Source organism: Chrysemys picta, chromosome 2 (genome assembly GCF_011386835.1).
Source record: "Chrysemys picta bellii isolate R12L10 chromosome 2, ASM1138683v2, whole genome shotgun sequence".
NCBI classification, from domain to species: domain Eukaryota; kingdom Metazoa; phylum Chordata; order Testudines; family Emydidae; genus Chrysemys; species Chrysemys picta.
The window spans coordinates 214,881,758-214,909,107 of record NC_088792.1 but is presented as its reverse complement, the minus strand read 5'-3'; the positions used below and the strand labels follow the sequence as shown (position 1 = coordinate 214,909,107).

At 42.2% G+C, this 27,350-nt stretch overlaps 1 long non-coding RNA gene across 1 annotated transcript; it reads right to left on the bottom strand.

Annotated features, from left to right (window-relative positions):
* Positions 1-339: 339 nt before the first annotated feature.
* Positions 340-26,365, bottom strand: LOC135981158 (uncharacterized). The gene is made up of 3 exons (XR_010598121.1): positions 26,094-26,365; positions 14,034-14,234; positions 340-2,144 (listed from the first exon to the last, which is right to left on the bottom strand). It is a non-coding gene; the product is annotated as an uncharacterized LOC135981158 (long non-coding RNA).
* Positions 26,366-27,350: the final 985 nt, after the last annotated feature.

Sequence of the window (27,350 nt, the reverse complement as noted above, 5' to 3'; positions counted from 1 at the left end):
TAGGCGAAACTATCCTTTGGTATTTGCAGAGTCACGGGAATACTACTGTGGTGGACATGGTGGACATGGTGATTTCTTTGAGGGCTGATTGCTAAGAGACATGGCAAAAAAGTACGCAGGGTTGTTGGTGGCAAGGAACAGTTGCAGATTGTGAAACATGACTACTGGGCCCGAGAAATGAGCACTGCCTGGTGGGATCACATTGTAATTAGGGTGACCAGATAGCAAATGTGAAAAATCAGGACATGGGGTAGGGGATAATTGGAGCCTACATAAGAAAAAGACCCAAAAATCGGGACTGTCCCTATAAAATCGGGACATCTGGTCACCCTAATTGTAATACATATTTGGGACAACCAATAGTGGCTGCAGAATATTTGGAGGTGACGGACCACATTCCTAGATCTATGTGCCAAGCTTGCTCAGCCATTCAGCACATGGACACCAGAATGAGAGCTGCACTGACAGATGAGGAGAAAGTGGAGATCGCACTGTAGAAGCTTGCAACACCAGATTGCTACCACTCAGTGGGAAATCAGTTTGGAGTTGGAAAATCCACAGTGGGGGCTAATGTCATGCAAGTGTGTAGGCCATTAATCATATCCTGCTATGCAGGACTGTAACTCTCTGCAACATGCATGACATTATAAATGAATTTGCAGCTATGGGGTCCTGAACTGTGGTGGGGTGATAGATGGCATGCACATCCCTATTTTGGCCCCAGCCCTCCTTGCCACAGAGTATGTCAACAGAATTGGCTACTTTTCTATGGTTATGCAAGCACTAGTGATGTTTCACTGATATCAGTTTCTTTAAGAACAGATGACTGTACAGAAAGCTACAGGCAGGGGCATTCTTTCCCAACTTGTGGGTTACCACTGGCAAAGCTGAAATGCCAATAATGATCCTGGGGGACCCAGTCTACCCCTTGTTCATGAAGCCATACACTAGCCACTTTGACATCGCTAAAAGATTCAGCTACCGGCTCAGCAGGTGCAGAATGTTAGTTAAATGCGGTTTTGGTAGATTGAAGGGGCGCTGGCATTGTTTACTCACTAGATTGGATCTCAGTGAGAAAAACATGCCAATGGTTATAGCTGATGTGTTCTGAATAATATCTGCGAAGCAAAGGGGGAAAGGTTGCTGCCAGGGTGGAGGGAAGAGGTGGAACAGCTGTCTGCTGACTTTGAACAGCCAGTCACCAGGGCCATTAGAAGAGCTCAATGCACAGCTATGCTGCTGAGGGAGGCCTTGAAAGAGCAAATAATATGATGTGCTGGGTAGGTGCTCCACCTGGCCCTGAAGTTTTGGGGGTTGTTAGGAATTGTGTAGTGTTTGGGATGCATTTATGAATATCACACTGGGTTTTAACAAGCCTATGATTTATGCCATGCATACATACATTTGTAATTATTACGCTGTGGTTTTCACTGAACCTATCAGTTCTGTGGTCCTGTTCTTCTACAAGTAATGTGTGCTTTGAGTAGAACTAGGCATTCTGCAGTACAGTATATGTTATGAAGTAATAAAGATTAATTTATTTCCAGGAAATAAAAATGTATTGTGTACTAAAAACAGTTAATGTGCAATTAAAGCACAACACAGCACAAACTTATAAAGTAAATTACTGGAATAGAACTTCAAAATTAGAACAGAAGAAAATAATTGTGTCCACTGCAGTCCATTTCTGCCTAACATACATCAACCATGGCTCTCACAGCTCAATGTATGTAAAGCTGTGATTTTCTTGGCTATCCCCCAAAGTGGAGTGGTAGGGATAGGAATCTGGTCCACAATGCCACGTAGAACTTTGAGGGGTGTAGGGAGCTGAAGAAATTGAGTTCTCCATTGACTGCGAAGGGAGGTAAATGGACCTGCAGATCAACAACAGTCTATACCATTTGTGTTTGCTGCCTGAGAAGACCCATTACATGCTGATGCATTTTTTTCTCCTTTTCCTGGACCTTTCTTTCGTTTGCTCTTTCCTGCTTCATCTGCTATATTCCCTCTCCAGGCCATCTATTCAAGGTCCAATGAAGCACTGGCTTGTAAGATCTAACTGAACTTATTCTCCTTAGTCCTCTTCTTTATCCTCCTCATCAGGGTCAGGCATTCTGCAGGTGGGGAGCGGGCATCCCTCAAGGCTGCAACAGCAGAAGCCAGAGATAAAACAGACAGACATATTATTGTATGCACTCTCACAAAGGAAAGCAAAATGTAAATTTCAGAACTCCCTTCCATTATTCCCATAAGAGTTTTAAATAAGACGTGCTTATTGACTAGGGCTGTCGATTAATCACAGTTAACTCTCGTGATTAACTCAAAAAAATTAATTGCAATTAATCGCAGTTTTAATTGCATTGTTAAACAATAGAATACCAAATGACGTTTATTAAATAGCTTGGATGTTTTTCTGTATTTTCATATATTTTGTATTCTGTTTTGTAATTGAAATCAAAGTGTATATTATTTAATATAATTGTATTGTAATTGAAATCAAAGTGTATATAAGTGTATAGCAAACAGGGGCCGCTGACAGGGAGTTTTGAAAGGGAGTTCTCCAGGTGAAGGAGGAGCAAATACGGGACTCTTGAGGTAAGTGGCTGTCTGTAGTGTGTGTTTGTGTTTGGGGGTTACTTGCTGTGTGCTGACCTTGTTTGTTTGTTTGTTTGTTTGTTTGACCATGTGCTGTGGCCGGCAGTTGGAAGCTGTGAGCTTCTAAACAAGGTTTGAAATCTAGAAGCCTCTGTTCATTGGATGAGCCTTAGTCAGGGGGTGGGTCTATCAGGAAGGCCAGGGCTTTATAAAGCAGTGAGCAAGCAACCAGGGAACGTTGCGAACAGGGGCCGCTAACAGGAAGTTTTGAGAGGGAGTTCAGAAGGGGGCAAGGTACACTTGCCATTCTTTAAAAACTTTAAACTAAACTACAATAAAAACTTCTTGATTTAAACAAAAACCCTATCATTCACCTAGGTAGCCATAGGAAAGAATGCAGGCAGAAGCCCAGCAGCAGAGTGGGGGCTATCCTGTTTATTGCGCTCAATGTAGCATGTATGATTACCTGCCCTGTGGGTTACCTGCCCTGTGGGAGGGTGTGGCATGTGTGCATTCAGTGCAAGGAGCTCCTGGCCCTCAGAGACCACCACGTACGGTCTTTGGAGGATAGAGTGGCGGAACTGGAGGAGCTAAGGGAGGCAGAGAGGTATGTTGATGAGGCTTTCCGGGACGCTGTAGATTTGTCCCACCTCTGGTCAGACAGTGCCTGCACTGTTAAGGAGGATGAAAGGCTCCGGGAAGGAGAGCAGTCAACCAGAGCAGATGATGTTGGGGTATCCTCTCGCACTGAGGTTACCTCTCTGGGGGAGGGAACTCCGGTCATTAAGAAAAGGCAGGTGTTAGTAATGGGAGATTCGATCATTAGAAACATAGATAGCTGGGTTTGTGATGACCGGGAGAACCGTATGGTGACTTGCCTACCTGGTGCGAAGGTTGCGGATCTCTCGAGGCATCTAGATAGACTTATGTGTGGTGCTGGGGAGGAGCCGGTGGTCATGGTACATGTAGGTACCAATGACATAGGGAAGGGTAGGAGAGACGTCCTGAAGGCCAAATTTAGGCTGCTAGGAAAGAGACTGAAATCCAGGACCTCTATGGTGGCATTCTCAGAAATGCTTCCAGTTCCACTCACAGGACCAGGTAGGCAGGCAGAGCTTCAGAGTCTCAATGCGTGGATGAGACAATGGTGTAGGGAGGAGGGGTTTAGATTTATTAGGAGCTGGGGAAATTTTTAGGATGGGGGAGCCTATACAGGAAGGATGGGATCCACCTAAACCAAAGTGGATCCAGACTGTTGGCACTAAACATTAAAAAGGTTGCAAAACCATTTTTAAACTAAGAGATGGGGGAAAGCCAATTGCTGCAGCAGAGCACATGAATCGGACAAAGACTTCTCTTAGAGGAGAGTCTATTGATAGAGATTCTCTAGGTTTTAGTCAGGAGCAGAGGATGGAAGAGGATAATGTAAGGGCCAGATCAGATGAGAAACATTCACATAAAAAAGAATCCGACACATCAGAAAAGGGCAGAAAATTAAACAGTGACAAGTTTTTAAAGTGCTTATACACAAATGCTAGAAGTCTAAATAATAAGATGGGTGAGCGAGAGTGCCTCATGTTAAAGGAGGATATTGATATAATAGACATCACAGAAACCTGGTGGAGTGAGGACAATCAATGGGACACAATCATTCTGGGGTACAAAATATATCGGAAGGACAGAACAAGTCGTGCAGGGGTGGGAGTGGCACTATATGTGAAAGAAAATGTAGAATCAAATGAAGTAAAAATCTTAAATGAATCCATATGTTCCATAGAATCTCTATGGATAGTAATTCCATGCTCTAATAAGAATATAGCAGTAGGGATCTATTATCGACCACCTGACCAGGACGGTGATAGTGATGAGGAAATGCTAAGAGAGGTTAGAGAGGCTATCAAAATAAAGAACTCAATAATAGTGGGGGATTTCAATTATCCCCATATTGACTGGGTACATGTCACCTCAGGACAAAATGCAGAGACAAAATTTCTCAATACTTTAAATGACTGCTTCTTGGAGCAGCTGGTACAGGAACCCACAAGGGGAGAGGCAATTCTCGATTTAGTCCGGAGTGGAGCGCAGGATCTGGTCCAACATTTAACATTCCTGTGGTGGGAAGAACACCTCAGCAGCCCAACACTCTGGCATTTAATTTCAGAAAGGGGAACTATGCCAAAATGAGGAGGTTAGTTAAACAGAAATTAAAAGGAACAGTGACTAAAGTGAAATCCCTGTAAGCTGCATGGACACTTTTCAAAGACACCATAATAGAGGCCCAATTTAAATGTATACCCCAAATTAAAAAACACAGTAAAAATTAAAAAAAGAGCCACTGTGGCTTAACAACCAAGGAAAAGAAGCAGTGAGAGATAAAAAGGCATCTTTTAAAAAGTGGAAGTCAAATCCTAGTGAGGTAAATAGAAAGGAGCATAAACACTGCTAAATTAAGTGTAAAAATGTAATAAGAAAAGCCAAAAAGGAGTTTGAAGAACAGCTAGCCAAAAACGCAAAAGGTAATAACAAAATGTTAAAGTACATCAGAAGCAGAAAGCCTGCTGAATAATCAGTGGGGCCCCTGGACAATCGAGATAAAAAAGGAGCACTTAAAGATGATAAAGTCATTGCGGAGAAACTAAATGAATTCTTTGCTTCAGTCTTCATGGCTGAGGCTGTTAGGGAGATTCCCAAAACTGAGCCGTCCTTTGTAGGTGACAAATCTGAGGAATTGTCACAGATTGAAGTGTCATTAGAGGAGATTTTGGAATTAATTTATAAACTTAACAGTAACAAGTCACTGGGACCAGATGACATTCACCCAAGAGTTCTTTCAGAACTCAAATGTGAAATTACGGAACTATTAACTATGGTTTGTAACCTGTCCTTTAAATCAGCTTCTGTACCCAATGACTGGAAGATAGCTAATGTAATGCCAATATTTAAAAAGGGCTCTAGAGGTGATCCCAGCAATTACAGACCGGTAAGTCTAACGTCAGTACTGGGCAAATTAGTTGAAACAATAGTAAAGAATAAAATTGTCAGACATATTGAAGAATATAAATCGTTGGGCAAAAGTCATCATGGTTTCTGTAAAGGGAAATCATGTCTTACTAATCTATTAGAAGCAACAGACGAAGTGGGTATTCATCCACGAAAGCTTATTCTCCAATACATCTGTTAGTCATAAAGGTGCCACAGGGCTCTCTGTTGCTTTTTACAGATCCAGACTAACACGGCTACCCCTCTGATAATCTATTAGAGTTCTTTGAAGGGGTCAACAAAAACGTGGACAAGCAGGATCCAGTGGACATAGTGTACTTAGATTTCCAGAAAGCCTTTGACAAGGTCCCTCACCAAAGGCTCTTACATAAATTAAGTTGTCATGGGATAAGAGGCAAGATCCTTTCATGGATTGAGAACTGGTTAAAAGACAGGGAACAAAGGGTAGAAATAAATGGTACATTTTCAGAATGGAGAGGGGTAACTAGTGGTGTTCCCCAAGGGTCAGTCCTAGGACCAATCCTATCCAACTTATTCATAAATGATGTTGAGAAAAGGGTAAACAGTGAGGTGGCAAAGTTCGCAGATGATACTAAACTGCTCAAGATAGTTAAGACCGAAGCAGACTGTGAAGAACTTCAAAAAGATCTCACAAAACTAAGTGATTGGGCAACAAAATGGCAAATGAAAATTAATGTAAAGTAATGCACATTGGAAAAAATAACCCCAACTATACGTACAATATGATGGGGGCTAATTTAGCTACAACTAATCAGGAAAGAGATCATGGAGTCATCGTGGATAGTTCTGTGTGCAGCGGCAGTCAAAAAAGCAAACAGGATGTTAGGAATCATTAAAAAGGGATAGATAATAAGATGGAGAATATCTTATTGCCCTTATATAAATCCATAGTATACCCACAGCTTGAATACTGCATACAGATGTGGTCTCCTCATCTCAAAAAAGATATACTTGCATTAGAAAAGGTTCAGAGAAGGGCAACTAAAATTATTAGGGGTTTGGAATGGGTCCTATATGAGGAGAGATTAAAGAGGCTAGGACTTTTCAGCTTGGAAAAGAGGAGACTAAGGAGGGCTATGATAGAGGTGTGTAAAATCATGAGTGGTGTGGAGAAAGTGAATAAGGAAAAGTTATTTACTTGTTCCCATAATATAAGGACTAGGTGCCACCAAATGAAATTGATGGTCAGCAGGTTTAAAACAAATAAAAGGAAGTTCTTCTTCACACAGTGCACAGTTAACCTGTAGAACTCCTTGCCTGAGGAGGTTGTGAAGGCTAGGACTATAACAGAGTTTAAAAAGGAACTAGATAAATTCATGGAGGTTAAGTCCATTAATGGCTATTAGCCAAGATGGGTAAGGAATGGTGTCCCTAGCCTCTGTTTGTCAGAGCGTGGAGATGGATGGCAGGAGAGAGATCACTTGATCATTACCTGTTAGGTTCACTCCCTCTGGGACACCTGGCATTGGCCACTGTTGGCAGATAGGATACTGGCTGGATGGACCTTTGGTCTGACCCGGTATAGCCATTCTTATGTTGATTACAAACAGTTGCACTGTAAAAATGATAAACAAAAGAAATAGTAGTTTTCAATTCACCTCATGCAAGTACTGTAGTGCAATCTCTTTGTTGTGAATGTGCAACTTACAAATGTAGATTTTTTTTGTTACATAACTGCAGTCAAAAACAAAACAATGTAAAACTTCAGAGCCCACAAGTCCACTCAGTCCTACTTCTTATTCAGCCAATCGCTAAGACAAACAAGTTTGTTTACATTTACAGGAGATAATGCTGCCCGCTTCTTATTTACAATGTCATCAGAAAGAAGATACCAATGTGAGATTTCTGAAGATAACTATAGCACTTGACCTAAGGTTTGAGAATCTGAAGGGCCTTCCAAAAATCTGAGAGGGATGAGGTGTGGAGCATGCTTTCGAAGTCTTAAAAGAGCAACACTCCGATGCAGAAACTACAGAAACCAAACCACCAAAAAGGAAAATCAACATTCTGCTGGTGGCATCTGACTCAGATCTGCACTGCTTTGGATTGTTATTGAGCAGAACCCGTCATCAGCGAGTATGCATGTCCCCTGGTATGGTGGTTGAAACATGAAAGTACATATGAATCTTTAGCACATCTGGCACGTAAATATTTTGTGATGCCGGCTACAACAGTGCCATGAGAAGACCAGTTCTCACTTTCAGGTGATATTGTAAACAAGAAGCAGGAAGCATTATCTTCTGAAAATGTAAACAAACTTGTTTGTCTGAGCAATTGGCTGAACATGAAGTAGGACTGAATGGACTTGCAGGCTCTACAATTTTACATTGTTTTATTTTTAATGCAGTTTTTTGTACATAATTCTACATTTGTAAGTTCAACTTTCATGATAAAGAGATTGCACTACAGTACTTGTATTAGGTGAATTAAAAATACTATTTCTTTTGTTTTTTACAGTGCAAATACTTGTAATCAAAAATAAATATAAAGTGAGCACTGTACACTTTGCATTCTGTGTTGTAATTAAAATCAATATATTTGAAGATGTAGAAAACATCCAAAAATATTTAAATAAATGGTATTCTGTGCGTAGACTGCTGCGTAGACTGTCGGTCCTTCATCAGTTAAGACTGAGCCGATCATAACACATCATCTCTCACTCTGGCCATCCTTCGCCATGTTTGTCCATATCTCCTTGTTAAGAAATCATCCCACCTCTTTGGAGGCCAACTGCGTGGCCATTTCAGTTCTCGTGGATACCACTCAGATAAGTTGCAGTCCATCTGTTGTCACTGAGTCGGGCCACATGGTATTCTATTATTGTTTAACAGTGCGATTAATCCCGATTAATGTTTTTAATCGCTTGACAGCCCTATTATTGACACTTCAGCTTTGGAGCTCCTCTGTAAAGCATCGTTCTCCAGCTGCAGCCGGGAGTGAGGGTGGGCATGGGAGGAAATGAGGATGGAATTATTTGGTTGGGTAAAACAATACAGTTTTGGCCCTTATGTCCATGGGTATGAGTACAGGGTGGTGACACTGAGTACTGGCACTCTTTTCCACAGGAGGTAGTGATTTTAGCTGATATCTCACTCCTGATGGTAACAAAGGCACAGAGAGTACAGCAGCTGCCAGCATCCCAAAGTCACCTGTGCCTGTATGCTGCTAGCCCGTTCACTGCAATGGTGCCTGCTGAAGTCATCACTGCTGGCATGGGAAAGTGTCCTACTGTGGAGGAAGAAATAAGGCTGCCATCCCTAGAAATGTCTGGAAAGGATTGAAGAGCACATCCAAGAAAGTTTCATCAAGATGTCTCACGAAGATACAAGGGACGTCCCTATGTACATAAACAATCTGCTCCATATAGCCTCACGCTCCCCTTGCCTAACCCTATAGGGTAATGAAAAGCAGATGACAACTCTACCTCTAACTTTCTTGTACCTCTATCTCTTCTTGGATGAGTAAAACAATGAAAAGCAGAAACCTGTGTCCTGCTAACCTGGAGCTGGGCTGGACACTGTCTTCACAACTAAACATTGTAAGGGAGAATGCATGCACCCACTTACGCAAGGTTCCTTCCCCTGCATTGGGCTCATTTGTGCTCAGTTAGCAGGATACGTTATACAGGAGTGGAGTTTTGAAAAGATCCTTGCTTGTGGCATAGTAGGATTTCCCCTCCTCCGACCATCCGCTGTGTGTCCCTCCTTCTCCCCACTGTTCGCAGCAAGGGTCTCTGTCTCTAGGTCCACCAAGGTATCATGGAGGACTTTAGGGTGGTGATTGTGTCTCCTCCAAGTATGACATGCCACTTATTGTAAAAGTGCCAGGTCTTAGACTTGGCCCCAGATCGACTGTTGGTCTCCCTAGCTTTATGGTATGCCTGCCACAGTTTCTTCACTTTCATGCAGCACTGCTGCTGAGCCCTGTCATGCCCTTTTGCCTACATCTCCTGTGTAATCATTTCTATGCCTGGTCCATAACTGTGCTTGTACAATCTCTTCTTGTCACAGGCCAAGGAGATCCAATACCTCCTGTTTACTCCACCCAGGAGCATGTCTAGAGGGTGTAGCTAGCATGGTCAGATAGGCAGTTGCACACAACATGGGAGAGCTGCTAGGTGTACTAACCAAACTGGGCAGTCAGGAAAGGGCATTTCAAAAATAGGCAGGGCTTTTAAAAGGAGTGGGAGTGTGGTTTCTGGTCTCTATGACCTTTGGACAGGGGAGTTCACAATTGCTACCAGAGGGGTCATTGTCAGGCATTGTGGAACCGTCGCTGGAGCACTGTTAGGGTCAGCATAAGTCACTCAGGGTCTGTACTCATACTGAGTCGACCACAATATGTTGACCATGACTCAATGCCATTCTGGGAGGTGGTGTTACTGTATCACCATAACAGGACTCTTACCTCAGTAGGAGACAAATTTGAGCATAGACACATGTACAAATAGGTCAACACGAGGCACTTTACACCGACCTAATTTTGTAGTATTGACCAGGCCTAAATTATGCTGATTATAGTGATATGCTAGGGCACTCTCTGCTGGTCAGGGATTGTCAGAATTCATCATCTTTTCCCAGCTGTTTTCGTTCCCAATAGTCCCTACCTGCTCAGGAATCCTACTTATATAGAAGGAAGGTGGGGGGTGGGGATTGAATAGCACCGAGCAAATTATGCTGGCAGAACACCATTTAAGGCTCCCTTCTCCAACATGAGAATCTCTGGTTGTACTGTTAGGGCAAGCCTCCACTATCTTTGTACTGAACTGGTTATATTAATAAATATAGTTGGCCAGTACTTTGGTGTTAGCAATGTAAAGCTACATTTAGGTTCCTAAATAAAGGAGTGTAAGTTCAGAGGTTCACAGCACCCAACTTATGGAAATCAGGCCTCTTCCTGGTGTCTTCAGAAAAGGAGGCATTGAAAATCACTAGTCACTTTTGATAATCTTCACCCATGCTCTCTCTATTTCCACTATCGTCCAGCACTAATAATCATTACATCCCTCTTCCATTATATAAGAGGCTATAACAGGTAAGAGAGTTATCTAAATGTAACAAAACCATAACTCCTCTCACAGTGTGCTAAGCTTACCTAACTAGGGGCTTGTCTAGATGATGCCACAGTGCAAATCGGAGGGGTGTGAACTATGGACTGCTTTAATGGGTTGTGCTCCAACTGTCTTGTGTAGACTTGCTGGCATAAATGAAACGGTATCTTGTTCATGTTATCATACATAGTCTTGTTTGTTTCTTCCAAAGGATCTTCTTCCTTACCCTTCTGTCTGAGGCTCTGTCTACCCTTAAAATGCTACAGCAGCCAGGGGCGGCTTGATGTTTTTTGCCACCCCAAGCACGGCAGCAGGCAGCCTACGGCGGCGTTTCTGCGGGTGATCCACTGGTCCTGTGCCTTCGACGTATCCACCGCTGAATTGCCGCCGAAGCCGCGGGACCAGCGGACCTCCCGCAGAAACGCCGCTGAAGGCTGCCCGACTGCCGCCCTCACGACGACCGGCACACCGCCCCCCCGCGGCTTGCCGCCCCAGGCATGCACTTGCTGCGCTGGTGCCTGGAGCTGCCCCCGACAGCAGCACAGTTGCAGGCTGCAGTTGTATGGTTTTTAGTGCTTCAGTATAGACACTTACTACAGCGACGGGAGAGGTTCCCTTGTTGCTGTAGGTAATTCACTTCTCTGAAAAGCAGTAGCGAGGTCAAAAGAAAAAATCGTCCATTGACCTAGTTCTGTCTACAGCGGGGATTAGGTTGACTTAACTTCTTCTCTCAGAGGTGTGGATTCGTCACACTGCTGAGAGATGTAGCTATGCCAATGTTGCTTTTCAGTGTAGACCAGCCCTGAGTAAACATCCTCTTTTTTAAAGTATTTCTTAGGCTGTTAATTTCCTTCTTCCCCTTGAGATCTTAGTCAGATCTCCTCCTGAGAGCAAGGTATATTAAGATGTTACTGGTTTCCATCATCCCAGGAACTCTAACTGTTTTTTCATTCTAAATTGTCAGTTAGCATATCTTTTTTAGACAATCTTAAATTGCTATAATTTTAAAAACAAATACAGTTCACATCAAACTGTCAGGGCTTAGACAGTCTCAATGCTCCAAAATAGCTTTATAATTTTACAAAGTTGCATCCTTCTAATAGGTTAATAATCTGGGTAGATTTGAGTGCATTGTATCTTTCCAAAAGTGTGAAGGAGACTTGATTACAAATGACAAGTTTTCCTTTGAAAAATGGTCTTTGAGGAGCTCCCTGACCAACAGTCTCTTCTGAGATATGTACTACACAAAAGTACTTGGAAAATTCAGCAACCTCTGGTTAAGGAACTAGACTGTGACTCAGGAGACCTGAATTCAATTTCCAGCTCTGCTACAGTTTCCCTGTTGTGACCTTGGGCAAATCACTTAATTTTTCTGTGCCCCACTACCCCACCTGTAAAATGGAATAATAGTTGTTCATTCTTTCACAGGGGTGTTGTGAGAACAACTCCATAAATACTTATGATGCATTTAACTATTACCTTAATGAGGTCCTACTGATACTTCTAAGGCAGCATTCGTGGTATCCTAGATTACTTGTCATGTTATATTTTCAATAAGTAATGGGAATAGGAAAATTATAAACATATTAGCTTCCCTTTAGACCTTGTCAGAACTCATGGAGTAAACAGGATTAAGCCTGTACAGTATTTTAATGGGAGAGCTTCAAGGAATTATTAGATAATGCAAAAAGCCATTTTGGTATTCTGATGAGTTAGTATTGGCCCTGGAAGTGACAGTGGGTGCTGTCTATAGCTGGGCAAATAACAGATTTTTCTGTTTGCTTGCAATTCTGAAAAAAAAAATGAAAAAAAAAATTGTGTTGAACCACAAACAATATTTTTGAAAATGTTTGTGAATCAAAATATATACATTAAAACATTTTTCAGATTGAATGAAACATTTTGTTTTGACAAAATATAAATATTTTGTTTTAATGTTTACCATTTGAAATTATTTTGATTAAAAAAGAAAAGGACATTTGGAAGCGAAATGTTGTTTTGAAACCAAAAACCTCTCCCCCCCAAAAAAACCCAAAAATGTTTAATTCTGAAAATGTCAAAATGAAACTTTTTGATTTTTTTTCCAGATTTTTTTTTAACCAAAACAATTTGGTGAAATCTATATGAATTCGTGAAATGTTTCTGTGTAACGGAATCTGCATTTTTTTGACAAAAAAAGTTTTGGTTAAAAAATTTCACCCATGGTTAGTACTATGTTATTAAAAGGGCCATCATTAGGATGGGTGGTACAAGTATAACTGATGTTTTTCTTCAAAGTGATAACATTAAACCTTGTGTCTTTACCAAATTTTGGTTTGGGTTATTATTATTAACATATTTATTATTAATTATTATTATTTATTTACTCATGACCCCCTATATATTTTCCAATAGATGAGTTATAGTTAAAGATGTGCAGCGGACAGGAATTTTGTTTAACAAAGGATTTTGAAATTTCAACATTTGTGTTCAATCTAATTAAGAATGAAATCCACAAATTTCAAAATTCTCCATGAAAGAAAATCCCTCTCCCCCCAAATTGTTTTGGTTGTTTGAAATGCTTCATTTTGACAAAAAAAATGAATTTCACTTTTATTGTATATTATATTATGATATATTAGTATAATGATAATTATAATAAAATAAAAATAATTTTTGAAACAAAAAGTCATTTTACAATGACAAATCAAAACACTTCATTCTGAAAATGTCAAAATGGGATGGAAAATGATTCCATTAAAGTTTTCCTGACTAGCACTACTTACAATATTCTCCTTCATTTCCTATTGTTCACTCTTGCTGATGCTGTTTTAACAGCTGCTATCTTCCATCTCAGAAGTTGCTGCATTTCTTTGGTGGATAAATCAACCCCATATGGAGGTTGAAAAATGCTTGAAATCCTTCTAGATCAAAGACACCACTTCACTGCATTTAAGTGTAAGATATTAATATTACAACAAAGAGATCTGTCCCACGTCATCTGTCTCTGTTTGTAGGCATATTGTTTAATCACTGTGATGAGAATATCTATTTACTCAATACACTTCCAGAGATGTAACAGGTAAAAGAGATACTTCAATATTATTTCTCAGCATAGAGTAATGGATTATAAATATAGAAGGTGTCTCAATTACTATGAAGAAAAAGTATCCAAAACCCAGCAATTGTAATCGAGCATGGATCTTACCTTATTGTGTGATCAATTTTTCTGTCTCCAGCCTTCACTGTTCATTAGTCCATCTGTCCACAAGCACCCCCATACTTTCTTGTAAGCCACCTTCTATATGTGGCACAACCACCTCTCAAAAAAACTTGTAAATCTACTACCTTACCCTCTTTCAAATTCAAACCTCTCCTTAAAACTCACCCCTGTCATGATGCCTGCAGAACACTGTCAGTTGATAACACAGCTAGGAAGGTGAGTCCAGCACCAGTCCCAACAACATAAGATAATAGCGGCTGAAGGATAATTTAAAGTTCTGTAATATTCTTCTCAACCTTAATTATTCTTTAATCATCAGGCAGGCTATCTGCAGGAACCTTTATCCAGTTCATTCATCATGCTAGTCTTAGAGAGAGAGAGAGAGAGAGAGAGAGAGAGATACAATACAATCAGGTTGCTATGTAATTTACTACCATTTTGCGGGTGGTGAAAATGTTGTAAGCAAACAGACACAGTTAGGGAGGAACTAGCTAACTTTGCCAGCTAGCACTATAGGAAGGTTCTGACTATGCACTGCATGTTCCACAGCAGCACTCCTGTCCAGAAAATATTTTCTTTGGTGACACACTCTGAATAGACCGGGGAGACAGAACCTCTGCCACCGATTTCTGCACAAACTTAAATGATACGGGAAAGCAGGAAAAGTAGAGCCTGATTCTTCACTGGTTTGCATCTCGTGCAATCATTTACACCTGTGCAAGGTGGATGTAAAAGGCTATCTTTCTGATATAGACTCACTTGGTATTAATTTTGGACAGCTGAAAAGGACTACAAAATGTGCAAGTCTGTAAAGAACAGGCCCAGCCTCATGACGAACTGTTTCTATATGCATCTGCTTTATAAACACTTGGATTATTTTCTCCTATTTACTTGCCAGAATATTTTCAGCAGTTTGACTATATACCTGGAAACAGCATAGTCTCAAAATGCATTAACACATATCTACACCTTCAGGCAGGAGAGTCACAAATCAACAACTGCCGTTTTTTATGGTTGTTTTGTGCTTTAATTCCGATGGAGGTGGTAAAGCTGACTGTGCTAGCGCTTCAGTTGACAGACATTCTACAGCGCATACTACAGTGGATTCAAAATTGTCTAAATTGTTTTCAGGATAATGCAGAAAAGTAAGGACGAGATTTCTTTTCTTTCCACTGAAGCTATTATGGCAAAAGTTGCCTTTGCAACGGAAGAACAGAATTATTGAGGGAGAATTGCTTTTTATTGTTCCCCAAACCTGGCACTTGAATACATTTTTTCCAAGCAGTCTTCAAGTTTATAAAGCCATGTCAGACAACATTAGCCAGAGTGATAAATTCAAAATCACTGTCTCCATCTGTTACCCAAAAAGATCTAATATTAAAGACAGAGTGTGCATGCTGACTCACCAAAGCACACATGACTCAGAATAGTAAATTCTACTCTTCTTTGAGCAGTTTGAAGGATCATATCACTATTGTTCATGAGTGACCTAGGTGGCTGGTGTAGGCATGAGTAAGACTAATTAAGTTAGAGCATCTGTTTTTTTTTATACTCCTGTTGAGACATTGTGGAGCAAGCTAAGGGTGGGCGGGAGAGTGGAAGAGTGCTCTACAATCCTGCAATTTTGAGCTGCAGAGCAGCGAATAGGTAGACATTGGGAGGTTACCATAAATCAGACTAACTCTGGGGGCCAGTGTGGCCCTTGGAGCTGCCCAGAATTCACAAGCACAAAGGTGGTGAAGCACAGAATCTAGTCGCTGATTTTTCCTTAAATATCTTACTAGTCCGTGTCATCTTGTTAAAAGAATTTTAAATCTTGTGTGTACAAAATGAACATAAGACATTGATCAGTTTTACAGGTCATTGTTATTCCACCACAATATATGTCCTTGCAGACATTTATGCACATGCTCAGCTTAACACATTAGTAGTCAAAGAGACTCCTTGTGCATAAAGTTAAGTACAGCTGTACGTATTTGCAGGATCAGGGCTTTAGTTAATGTCTTCAGGATGATGAGAATCATTACTCTCCCTACTATAGCTCTGGTTCAGGAACATGTCCATACTCAGGAAGAGCATTCATAAAGCACATTCATAAATTCTATTGAAGCCAATAGGACATAAGCACACATTTAAAATTAAGCTTACCTGAATTGGCCCTAATTTTTCATGATATTTAGAGGGCTAGATCCAAAGCCCACTGAAGTCAGTAGGAGTCTTTACATTGATTGATCAGGTCCATATTTATTTAGTCTCTGAAGGCGCTGTGGTAACCCTCCCCCATGGAGTAGAACACAATCATACATGCAGTCCCTGACCCACAGTGATACATAAATATAATACAACAACTTCCCCCAAAGATACCGCATATGGTTGCAAGATCTATCAGACAATCCATAGCTGTGCTATACAGTCTATGGCTACCTTTTACAGAGCCCACACGAAAAAGCAATATTTTAATAATTGATTTTAGCAGCCACCAGTATATTTTTGCTTCAGTAAAGAGCCAAGCCTTGCTGTAAACATGCAAAGTGGGTGGCAGTAGGAGGGAAAACCAATTTAGAAGCCAACAAATCATTCCATTTGCACAAGGTAAGTAAATTTTGCCAAGAAAAATACTTATTTACAAGGACAACCCCACAGGGGGCTAAGGACTACATTAGAAACCCCATAATTTTGTAATAAATCTATCAATCTACAGCAGTTTTATAATAATTAATTTAACCACTTAAAAATCAAAGCAAAAAAAATGATTATAACTAATGCTCACTGAACTCCAAAGGGGCACAGGTTGGTTATGGTTCAGTTTTGCATCCAAAAGTATTAGTGCTTATCATGAACTTATCTGAATTGTCAAAATGTTTTGAGGGTTCATGCACCTCTTCCTCATTCTTCTCAGTAAGTCTTGAATAGCTGGTTCCTCAACACAAATTCCTTCTCTGAGAAAGGCACCATGAATCTCGCCATCCCTGCACACGCAACTGCAGCTCTCCTCCCTACCTACTGAGACACTTTCTGAAGGTGTCCAGGACTTTGAATTACCTTGTTCCCCCCGCCCCCCTCCTTCCTCTAATAGGAAGAATTGCTTGGGCTTAACTGGGTGTCAGCTCCCTGATGCCACCAGTCTGTTAGCCACCCAAAAAGTCTCCTCAGGGCAATGCTAGCCCTCACTAGGCTGTGCAAAGTAACATTAGGTGCACCCCAGTCCCTGATGAAGGAAGACTTTGAGCTTTAGTCTTAGATTAAGCCTGTTTTAGACAGGAGGTTAGCCAGTTAAATTAAAAGTTTAATCTCTAGAAAGTCTGTTATGATTTTGTTTTATATGTTATCTTTCTGTTTCCCTTACTGGCCGTACTCAGTATCTCTTAAATTTTAATCATTGATAGTAAATGTATGATTATTTTCACTTTAATATATCCCAGTTCTCTGCTGTTATAGAGGAGCTGATCCTCAGTTGAATCAAAGAAGCTAGTGTGAACACTGTCCCCTTGGGGATAGCAAATCTAGTATTTCTGTGACAGGGGTTGGATATCACAAAGGAATGCTTCAAAGAGGTTTGGGGAATGGAGTGCACCTATTATTAACCTGCAAAGCAGAGTGCGGGCTAGCATTGCCCTGAGGAGATTGATTGGGTGGCTAACAGGCAGTTGGTGTCAGGGAGCTGATACCTAGTAAAGCACAAGCAATTCTTCCTCTAGCTGGAGGCAGGGGGATAATAAAGTGACTCACTTTCCTGGGCACCTCAAGAAAGTGTCACAGAAACTTGTAGTCAATCCAATATGTTCAGAAGGAGGCCTACACCTGCATCTATCCACGGCAAAATCAACTGGGGGTTGGCTTTTCCAAGACTAGTCTGGAGGCATTCTTGAGGACCTACTTTCTGAATCATAGAATCATAGAATATTAGGGTTGGAAGAGACCTCAGGAGGTCATCTAGTCCAATCCCCTGCTCAAAGCAGAACCAACACCAACTAAATCATCCCAGCCAAGGCTTTGTCAAGCCAGGCCTTAAAGACCTCTAAGGATGGAGATTCCACCACCTCCCTAGGTAACCCATTCTAGTGCTTCACCACCCTCCTAGTGAAATAGTGTTTCCTAATATCCAACCTAGACCTCCCCCACTGCAACTTGAGACCATTGCTTCTTGTTCTGTCATCTGCCACCACTGAGAACAGCCTAGCTCCATCCTCTATGGAACCCCCTTCAGGTAGTTGAAGGCTGCTATCAAATCCCCCCTCACTCTTCTCTTCTGCAGATTAAATAACCCCAGTTCCCTCAGTCTCTCCTCATAAGTCATGTGCCCCAGCCCCCTAATCATTTTTGTTGCCCTCCGCTGGACTCTCTCCAATTTGTCCACATCCCTTCTGTAGTGGGGGGACCAAAACAGGACACAATACTCCAGGTGTGGCCTCACCAGTGCCAAATAGAGGGGAATAATCACTTCCCTTGATCTGCTGGCAATGCTCCTACTAATGCAGCCCAATATGCCATTGGACTTCTTGGCAACGAGGGCACACTGCTGAGTCATATCCAGCTTCTCATCCACTGTAATTCCCAGGTCCTTTTCTGCCGAACTGCTGCTTAGCCAGTCGGTCCCCAGTCTGTAGCAGTGCATGGGATTCTTCCTTCCTAAGTGTAGGACTCTGCACTTGTCTTTGTTGAACCTCATCAGATTTCTTTTGGCCCAATCTTCCAATTTGTCTACGTCACTCTGGATCCTATCCCGACCCTCCAGCGTATCTACCTCTCCCCCCAGCTTAGTGTTATCTGTGAACTTGCTGAGGGTGCAATTAATCCCATCATCCAGATCATTAATAAAGATGTTGAACAAAAAAGGCCCCAGGACCGACCCCTGGGGCACTCCTCTTGATACCAGCTGCCAACTAGACATCGATCACTACCCATTGACCCCGACAATCTAGCCAGCTTTCTATCCACTTATAGTCCGTTCATCCAATCCATACTTTTTTAACTTGCTGGCAAGAATGCTGTGGGAGACCATATCAAAAGCTTTGCTAAAGTCAAGATATATCACATCCACCACTTTCTCCATATCTGCAGAGCCACTTATTTCATCATAGAAGGCAATCAGGTTGGTCAGGCATGACTTGCCCTTGGTGAATCCATGTCGACTGTTCCTGATCACCTTCCTCTCCTCCAAGTGCTTCAAAATGGATCCTTGAGGACCTGCTCCATGATTTTGCCGGGGACTGAAGTGAGGCTGACCGGTTTGTAGTTCCCCGGGTTCTCTTTCTTCCCTTTTTAAAATATGGGCACTATATTTGCCTTTTTCCAATCATCCGGGACCTCCCCCCGATCGCCACTAGTTTTCAAAGATAATGGCCAATCGCTCTGCAATCACATCAGCCAAGTCCCTCAGCACCCTCAGATGCATTAGATCTGGACACATGGACTTGTGCACGTCCAGCTTTTCTAAATAGTCCTTAACCTGTTCTTTCACTTCTGAGGGCTGCTCACCTCCTCCCCATACTATGTTGCCCAGTGCAGCAGTCTGGGAGCTGACCTTGTCTGTGAAGACCGAGGCAAAAAAAGCATTGAGTACTTCAGCTTTTTCCACATCATCTGTCACTATGTTGCCTCCCCCATTCAGTAAGGGTCCCACACTTTCCCTAACCTTCTTGTTGTTTGTTGTTGTCGAAGCTATTTCTCTTTGAGTGACCTCCAGCATCTCTGACCCATACAAGGGGTAGCCATCACGAGCCCTGTAACTCTATGCCTTATGAATGGTGGCTGGCTCATCCTTGCTCTCCCAGTTTTTGCTTATTTATGGACAAAACGAGGGTCAGCTTCTCACTTCCCAGCCCTCCGTCCTCCACTCCACACAAGCCAACCTGGAGTAGAGAGAAAATATTGCAAACAATACTTTTTAGTGTGATGTTGACTTCTAGAAAAAGTGCAAACACATATATTTGTGTTTATGACAGTGAGGGTTTCTGCCTTCCACAAGACCCTGGATTTTTCATGGGGCCAGGTCAGCTGTTCATAGTGTAATGAGCTTTCCCCCTTCTATTAACTGTTTTGCAAGTGTGTGTGCTTTGACACAGAGGGGAATGGGAATTGAAACTGTGAATTTTTGGATTGTTTGACAATGTGATCTTGCTTCATTCCTTTAGGTACCCCAATATTACAATATAGGAGGTCCCCATAATCTGACAAAGTAGCAAATTCCAAATCAACAAGAGACTTTTAAAGCAACATCAATAATATGCAAAAATTATCCATGTATGGTGAATAGAGCTGGGTGAATACAGGGAGAGAGAGCGAGAAAAACATATATGATTCTGAATAAAACCCAACCGTTTGCTTTCTTTGCATTCCTACCTCTGTTTACACTATTAGGGTGACATTGCCAATCTGTGCAGAGGGATAGCATGAGTAGCCTTATGCCTCACTTAAACTCTCAAAATAGGTCTTAAGGGATACTTCAGTAGTGCCTATATGGTAATGTGACCATATTTTCAAAATTAACAAATAGATTTCTAATAACCTTTTTAGACTGGAGAAGGTTTGAGGGTTCCAAAATAGTTAAATCGGAGGCAGACTGCGAAGAGCTACAAAATAATCTCTCAAAACTGGGCGACTGAGCAAAAAAATGGCAGATGAAATTCAATGTTGATAAATGCAAAGTAATGCACATTGGAAAATATAATCCCAACTATACATATAAAATGATGGGGTCTAAATTAGCTGTTACCACTCAAGAAAGAGATCTTGGAGTCATTGTGGATAGTTCTTTGAAAACATCCACTCAATGTGCCGCGACAGTCAAAAAAGTGAACAGAATGTTGGGAATCCTTAAGAAAGGAATAGATAATAAAACAGAAAATATCGTATTGCCTCTATATAAATCCATGATATGCCTACATCTTGAATACTGTGTGCAGATGTGGTCGCCTCATCTCAAAAAAACATATATATTGGAATTGGAAAAGGTTCAGAGAAGGGCAATAAAAATGATTAGGGATATGGAACAGCTTCCATATGAGAAGAGATTAATAAGACTGGGACTTTTCAGCTAGGAAAAGAGACGACTAAGGGGGGGATATGATAGAGGTATATAAAATCATGACTTGTGTAGAGAAAGTAAATAAGGAAGTGTTATTTACTCCTTCTCATAACACAAGAACTAGGGGCCACCAAATGAAAATAATAGGCAGCAGGTTTAAAACAAACAGAGGAAGCATTTTTTCACACAATGCACAGTCAGTCTGTGGAACTCTTTACCAGAGGATGTTGCAAAGGCCAAGACTATAACAGGATTCAAAAAAGAACTAGATCAGTTCATGGAGGATAGGTCCATCAATGGCTATTAGCCAGGAAGTACAAGGATGGTATCCCTTGACTCTGTTTGCCAGAAGCTGGGAATGGGTGACAAGGGATGGATCACTTGATGATTACCTGTTCTGTTCATACTCTCTGAAGCACTTGGTATTGGCCACTGTCAGAAGACAGGATACTAGGCTAGATGGACCTTTGGTTTGACCCAGTATGGCTGCTCTTATTTTCTTATGTTCCACATCCTGTCTGCTTTGATCTGCTTGTCCTGCATCAGAAAAGTTCCACCTGGAGCTGGTGAACAGACTAGGGTGACCAGACATCCCAATTTTATCGGGACTGTCCCGATATTTGCTTGTTTGTCCCGCGTCCCGACCAATGTGCGGTCGGGACACTGGACAAACAAGCAATTTTGCCCTCCCGGAAGGGGTCTTGCCCCCCCCCCCCCCGACTCCGCCCCCTTCATCCCCCATTGGCTTCCTCCCCAAATCCCTGCCCTGGCCCCGCCTCTTCCCCATGCATGTGGCACTCCTCCTCCCTCCCAGGCTTGTTACTGTAATGGTGGCAAGCCTGGAGGGAGGGGGTGGTGGCCGGCTTCCAGTTCCTGGAGCTGGTGAGTAGGGGCACTGGGCGGGCAAGGGGGGCTGGCAAGGGGTCTGCTCCCCCAGGAAGTAGACGGGGGGGCTCCGGACCCCAGCAATGGCGAGGGAGAGCGGCTCGGTGCCGCACGAGTGGCCATGTAAAGTTTATCGGCTTGGACGGGACCCCGGCCGGCTCCCCGCCCCGCACCAGCATGTTGTGCCGGCCGCCATAGGCCAGGTAAGGAGCCGAGTCGCCCTCTCCCCCCTTGTCCTGGCTTCTCAGCTGAGCCCCCCAGTCACCCTCCTGGGGGAGCAGCCCCCCTGCCAGCCCCCCTTGCCCGCCCGGTGCCCGTACTCACAAGCCGCAGGAACTGGAAGCCGGCCACCACTCCCTCCCTCCAGGCTTGCGCCAGCATTCCAGCTGCAAGCCTGGGAGGGAGGAGGAATGCCGCTCAGCTGAGGAGCTGGGGGCAGAGGGGACTCGGTTCCTTACCTGGCCTGCGGCGGCTGGCGGGACATGCTGACACGGGGCGGGGACGCTACCCCCCCTACAGGGCAGGGCGAGGAGCCGGCCGGGGTCCCCCCCCCCCAGCCGATAAACTTTATGTGCCCACTCGCGCGGCCCTGAGCCACTCTCCCCCACCGCTGCCGGGGTCCGGAGCCCTGCGCCTCGCGCTCCAGCGGCTCCTTCCCCGTGGGGCGGCGGGTTGTGCCGCATGTGCCGGGGGGGGGGGGAGGGGCAGCAGACACGGCGCGGACGGCACCTGCAAAACAGCTTTTTTTTTACTTTTTTTTTGCTCCGCCCCCCCCGCGCGCGTCCCGATATTCCCCCTTCTCCCCCCTCCCCCCGCGTCCCGATATTTCCCGTCATTCACCCTAGAACAGACCAAAGAAAGGCTGAGGTTGTTGCCTTCCTCTGTTTTTAAATATTTGGTCTTCTTGGAGTCACATGTTTAGGTTTACACATGGTTGCTTCAGCCCTCCTTCCTCAAGGTAGATAGACTGAATTCCATACAGGGATTATGTTGTAGATTATTCAGGCAAACTCTTCTGTTCCTGTCTTCCTTACTTTCTTTGGTTCTGATGACCATAGAGAGGAGGGAAGTGAGGGACAGAGGGATTGCCAAGAAAACAACCCTACCTTCCCCAAAAAGGTCACAAGCTGGGGGTTTCCACTGACTAAACTTTGCCCTCAACGCATTGGACTCTTATTGATATGTCATGGCCTGACAATTTATAACAAGCTTGGCCCCTGAATAATGCTTAGTGTGAAAAACAAGCATTGTGTGATGAGAATGAAACAGTGGCATACAAGAACATTCTATATTTGGTGTAGCAATACTTCAGCAACAAGCATTTTGTAGTTTTGAAAAGCCTGAATGATATGATCAAAGAAATGGTTTATCCACGCAAACCAACAAAACAAATACACAAAAAACAAAGTTCTTAGAACACAGAGGCATCATCCAAAGTCCCAGGACTGCCCTAGTAAAACCTTTATGTATGATCTGCTTATACCCAGGATTTTTGCTGACTGTAGAGGGCTGAATTTCACCCTATTCCACTTACATTTGGGTGAGCAAGGTTTTATTCATAAGACTGTCAGACTCTAAAGGATGTAAAACACACTGAATTATAATATTCTTTTAATTTAATGGGGGAGGACAGATGTGAGGATTAATTAGTTCATATTTGGACCCTGCTTTGAATATGTAAGGTGTTGCCTCTTTATTATCAAGAGGTGCTACAGCTGCTCAGAACTTTTTCTTTTAAAATATTGTTTGAGGAAAAATTGAATGCATTATTCAACAAAACTGATCTGATGTGGTTATTTTTTCTGGCCAGCCATACAATTTTGTGGGGAAACTTTTGAATTAAAACTAGAAAAAATCTTTCCATTATTAAAGTATCAGAGGGGTAGCCGTGTTAGTCTGAATCTGTAAAAAGCAACAGAGGGTCCTGTGGCACCTTTGAGACTAACAGAAGTATTGGGCTATTGCCCAATACTTCTGTTAGTCTCAAAGGTGCCACAGGACCCTCTGTTTCCATTATTAAAATTTGTGGAAATGTTTTGTTTTTTTTACCCTGCTCTATTATGAGCAGATTGGAGCATAAAAATCCATCCGTGTATCCAAGTAGTAGTACCATTTACAGACCCCAGAGTTGGGTGGGATATGCTGTCTCTATATTCTTTAAGAAAAAATATTAAGAGATTATAGGAAAGGCATTTTCTAGAAAGAGAGAAACAAGCAGGAATACAATGAGAGATAAGGCACAATATACAAGAGCAATGATGCTTTTACACGCTAGTGGAAGGGTTAGCTTAGTGAACTAAGCACCAGGGTTTTTAAATATTTAGTCTCCTTGGAGTCACAGGTTCAGGTTTACATATGGCTGCTTCAACCCTCCTTCCTCAAGGTAGATAGTTTGAGTTCCATGCAGGAGTTATGTTGTAGATTATTCAGACAAGATCTTAAAAACTGAAAGTCCTTTTGCTCATGTGGAGAGCCCAGGATATATTTAATAAGAGTAGTGGTTTGCCCTACAAAATTTTCTTTCCTCTCACTATCATGCAAAGACATGCATTGGCTATATGCTGCCATGCACCCTAGGGACTGCTACATGTGTGTAATTGTCTGGCAATACCAAAAGAAAGACAGAAGACTCTTGATATGGTTTTAATCAGGCCACAACTTTGTTATTAGATGTCTGGGATAAAGCGGACAGTGCAGGTAATTCCATGTTCATTCAATAACTACCTGGGTGACTTCCGCCAGTCCCCCCTCTTTTTCCATCCAGGTCCCCAAGGCAACCCGTTGTTGGGACTTTACTATCCGCCCCCCAAGATAAGAGGGTTAAGGTGGGCTATAAGAAAGGGGGGTTATCTGTCTGCCATATCATTCATAGGAGCCCTGAATCCTCCTCCCATTCCATTCCTTTATCTATACCTCCTCTTTAAGTCCTTTACCAGGCCATTTATCCGATCACTCTATAGCTTCCCTATGGAGTACCTGCACTAGACATCTGCCCCACACTTACATAATGAGTTGCACATATAGCCTACCTCTCTTCATGCCTCACGTCTACAAAGCCCTCCCTGAACTTGCTGTGGGGAAGGGGAAAAGCCATTCCTCCGCCTAGGCCAATCTGGTGGTGAGGGAATAATTCCTTCCCAGCCCCTTTTAAAGGGGTCGCCTAGTGCAATGCCCACAGCAGGTCCTGACCAAACCTGATATTTTGCCACCTAAAGGGGAGAGAGGATGGGAGCTGCCTCGCTAGCTCCATGGAAAGGGGTTTCTCCCACCTGGGCTTGCTCCTTCTCAACCCTTCTGTTCCCAAGGGATGAGTCAGCGTCACTACACTGACCCATTCCCCCTTTTGCAGCAGCTTCTAACCTTTCTGGCCCCTCCTTTCCCCATGTAGAGCACTCTTCCCTTTCCCTTGACCAACCGGACAATATCCCCCTTTTAAAGGTGCAGTGCAGTCATTTGTATCAGCATTAAAGGTTTTATGTAAATATATTATTAAAGTATACACTATTTAATTGGGGCATGCTGTGTCAGTACAGCTGCTTTATTCAGCTGTCTCCTGGGAAACTGATTTAGCCTACTGATAGTGAATGGTAATATGGAAATAACCACTGCTTAATCAAGACAGTAATTAGCATAATTTCTGTTTAACTGAACTAAATTTGACTAGTGTCAAGTAGTAAAATACTGATTAACCTCTAAATTCTATAGATCACTGGTTCTCCAAAGACACAGAATAATTATACCAATAAATGACAAATGTTTAGTTCCAAATTGTGTTTGATTGAGCAATTAAAGTATGACATAAATGTGGCATATAAAGATATATCTCCCATGTCCCTATGCAATATTAAATTGCATATAATATACATGTAACAATGTTTGCTTTTAAATTTTAAATTGCTTGACACAAGCCTACATGGGCGAAGATGTGATTTTAGCAACAGTTTTTACTAGGTGTGGTGTTGTTGCACCACAGTGAAAGGGTATTGAAAATTAGGATCGTGTCATTATTCTAGTATTCTCCATTCTTGAATTAATTTCAAGAATTAGAAAATTTAGGTTGTGAAGATGGCTCACACAATGGTTCCTCTTGCTCCTTTTTATAACATTTATTATTAGCTAGTGAGTAGAAATAGCCGGTCACTTTGCTTTGATAAATCATGGAATGCCTATCCATGCAGAAACTGAACTGTATTGGAAATGATGGCAATGCTAAATATCTTGAACTGTTATTCATTTATTAAAAACATGGAAGACATGAGATATTTATACACTAAATCCTCTTAATTTGTCATCTGATTAGTGTAATTACCTACCTCTGTCTCTGCATCAGCTTGGACCCCCAGCAGTCCCTCAGGCACCCTCTCCACTCCCTGGAAATGGGGTTCCATTGGAACCATGGTACCAGGGCTGCCTCTTGATTCCAACTGCCCAGTGGTGGGTCACTCCACCACTACAATAATATAGCCCCAGGCTGTCTTGTACATTTTGGCAAATTCTCATTATGCCAGAGGGAGATGATGCGTACTCCCCTTTATCCTGCCCACTTCTCCCTCTGACTCACTGAGTGCAGACACAGGTTAGGTTAGGTCCATTTGTAAGTCTGTGTAATGCTGCTGACCTTGCCACTGCACGTATTGTACCTGTTTTGTGGATTAAAAAGAGCCTTTCAATCTCTAGAGCTGTCAATCTGGAATCTTTCACAAACGTTACACTTACTCAATCAATATCGGAAACACTTGATGTGATAGATATAAGAACTGGAGATATCACTCTGTCTACAAGTGATTGCTGTAAACTCCACACAACTGGAAATAGAACATAGAGAAAAAATATGGATGCACGTTATATTTGTGTGTGCACTCAAAAGCACTATACATAAAATCAAAGGGTAAAAATATGATACTTCAATAGGTGTTTTCTCTAAACTTTTATTCCCTGCAAGCTTTAAATGAAACACTCCTAGAAATAGAAATCTACCCCTTTTGATTAAGTATGCCTATTTTCATATGCATTTGAAGAAAAGTGCTGTTGAATACTATATGTGCGCAAACTTTTCCATGACCTTTTCCATCTACTTTTGTAAAACCTGTTTCCTGTATATACCGAGGCCTCAGTCCTGTAAATGGATCATCATAAGTGGACACTTGAAGTATAAGGGCCATAGATATAAAATCTACAGAAACACTACAAAGATTTTACTCCTCTGCATCCATCTGCTAGCAGAAATAACAACTACCCTATAAATGTAGCTGAGGTGAAAATTAGGAATTTCACACATGAATGTATGCCTGCAGATCAAGAGTTTTCATCAAATTTTGTGAACATTTGAAATTTGTCTAATTTGTGTTGCAGAAGAAAGTGTTTGCCTATGAAAATGAATGACAATATTTCAACTGAGACTGGAGAGAGAGGTACTTATGAGAAAAGAAAAGAATTTGAGAAGATACCATATCTTCTAGTTTTGATGAACAGTGCAGGGGGGAAAAAATCAACTGGTTCTGGTTGTGTAGTCACTTACGGCAGTGTAAAATTTGTATAAAATAGTATTAATTTGATCCGGTAGTGTTTTG